At 53.2% G+C, this 2500-nt stretch overlaps 1 pseudogene; it reads right to left on the bottom strand.

The window, feature by feature from the left end:
- The window catches only part of LOC136785300 (large subunit ribosomal RNA), a 9080-nt pseudogene that overhangs the window by 4809 nt on the left and 1771 nt on the right, over positions 1-2500 (bottom strand).

Genomic DNA, 2500 nt, shown 5'->3' with positions numbered 1-2500 from the left:
GTGGTTGGACTTTGCTCTATCGGGACCTCTTCCTCGATAGGCATTACTTGAGGTGTCTCCTCCTCCTGGGCAGCTTCAGGTTCGCAGAGAAGACTACCATCCCGTGCGTCCTGTGACACGGGTACATCGGAGCGTGCTTCCTCCCTTCTTACCCTCACATACTCCTCTCGCCTCCTTTGGTATTGAGGGTCCCTATTTCGCTTGTCACTAATTTGTTTAGGGGTCCTAGAGGTAAGCACCTCGGAAATTAATTTATTGATCATCCTCTCGCCATGAAACCGCCATTCAAGTTCCAGGAGGAGTCGCGTCTCCTCCTCCTGCCACTGTCCGTCACGCATGGTTCTGGACTCTCTGGCAGTTTCAGGTGCTCTTGTCTCCGCTCTTAATAAATTTCTGGTGAGAGGATGTCTGTGACGTTGGTGCTGTCCTAACCCGATCTTAGTTTTAAAGGACTCGTCACAATCTCGACACTTGAATTCTTCTACAGCTTGTGTCGGCTTTGGCCCACTACACTTGGGCATATGACATAGCGCTGCGTGTCTCTTCTCATACAGTTTTTGACAGTTAGCGCACCTATATCTAACTGAGACACTTTTGTGTTGCTTTTTCAGATGGCCCTCTTCATCTGTCAGCGCTAGCGCCTGGAAATTCCCTTTGCCCGTATTGAGACAGATACGGCAGGATCTTACTGCAAAGGGAAGTTCAATCTCATAACCAGGAACATTGCCGTGGTCGTCATAAATTGGCCCCCTTCTGGCTGCTGCCCTTGGAGTGGGGCCGTGCTCCCCGAGCTCCGAGGCTTCGCTATCATTACTTGCAGCTGATAAAATTATTATCCAGAACGGGTTGCTAACCCGAACTTGAGATTTTCCCCCCTACTGACCGGAGGTTGGTCCCTTCACCTACATCTCTTTAAAGAACTGTCTCCAGTTTCCGGTAGACCGGCGACCCGGTGGACGTAGGCTATGGTAGGATAGGGCATTGACTCCCATTACGGGTCTCAAATGCGCGCCATCTCTAACCACTTAGTTGACATCGGGCAGCCCAAAAGCAAGCTCGGGTGAGAAATATTCTAAGTCCAACTCGGCGCATTGCTTTGCAACCGCAAGACCCAGAAAAACTCTAAGTCCAACGCGGCGCATTGCTTTTGCGTGCGCCGGACCAGAAAAATCCCAAGTCCAACGCGGCGCATTGCTTTACACGCGCCGGACCGGAAAAAATTCTAAGTCCAACGCGGCGCATTGCTTTGCTCCAAGGGTCCGTCAATGACTAGGTCCCACGCGGCGCATTGCTTTTGAAACCGCCGTATTCACCGGATAAGCCATTCGCCCCCGCACCACCGGGGGTTGGCACACATGTACTCTCGCTTTAAATCCAATATCTACACTTTGAAGTCGGATTCCTCAGGGAGAGCCTTTTATAGCCGCAACCGTTAGCCATTCCTTAACGGAATGTTACCAGCCTACACCAACGAGGAGGTGGCAGTCGGCGCTTGTTCGCCACGAGTAAAGGCGTTCCTCTCGGGTCCCTTTGTAGCAATCATCCGTGGTGAGCAGATGACGTGGAGAAAACTATAGGCTCTTTCTTAAGAGAGTCATAGTTACTCCCGCCGTTTACCCGCGCTTGCTTGAATTTCTTCACGTTGACATTCAGAGCACTGGGCAGAAATCACATTGCGTCAACACCCGCGAGGGCCATCGCAATGCTTTGTTTTAATTAGACAGTCGGATTCCCCTAGTCCGTGCCAGTTCTGAGCTGAGCGTTGAATGGCGGCCGAAGAGAACGACCGCGCAAGTAAATTGACACGGAAGCCTCGCAGCAAGGACGTTTCGCGGGAGGCCAAGGCACGGGACCGAGCTCGGATCCCAAACCGTTTCCGGCAGTTCACCTCGCCCAGGCCCGGCACGTCAGCCTGACCACGCTTCCCGACCAAGCCCGACACGCCCCGCTCCTCAGAGCCAATCCTTATTCCGAAGTTACGGATCCAATTTGCCGACTTCCCTTACCTACATTAGTCTATCGACTAGAGGCTCTTTACCTTGGAGACCTGCTGCGGATATGGGTACGAACCGGCGCGACACCTCCACGTGGCCCTCTCCTGGATTTTCAAGGTCCGAGGGGAAGATCCGGACACCGCCGCAACTGCGGTGCTCTTCGCGTTCCAAACCCTATCTCCCTGCTAGAGGTTTCCAGGGAACTCGAACGCTTATACAGAAAAGAAAACTCTTCCCGGATCTCCCGACGGCGTCTCCAGGTCATTTTGGGTTACCCCGACGAACACCTCTTGCGAGGGCCCGAATTGTATGCGGTTCCGCTGCCGGGTTCCGGAATAGGAACCGGATTCCCTTTCGCCCGACGGGTGTGTATCTCTCAATGAGAAAACATTCGTTCGATACACCGTCATCGACATAGGATTTCTCCTAGGGCTTAGGATCGACTGACTCGTGTGCAACGGCTGTTCACACGAAACCCTTCTCCACGTCAGTCCTCCAGGGCCTCG

This window comes from Prorops nasuta, unplaced genomic scaffold (assembly GCF_024137725.1).
Source record: "Prorops nasuta isolate Cenicafe-Biocafe unplaced genomic scaffold, Cenicafe_Pnas_1.2 PNAS00242, whole genome shotgun sequence".
Classification (NCBI taxonomy): Eukaryota; Metazoa; Arthropoda; class Insecta; order Hymenoptera; family Bethylidae; genus Prorops; species Prorops nasuta.
This window is presented reverse-complemented; position numbering and strand designations above follow the sequence as displayed.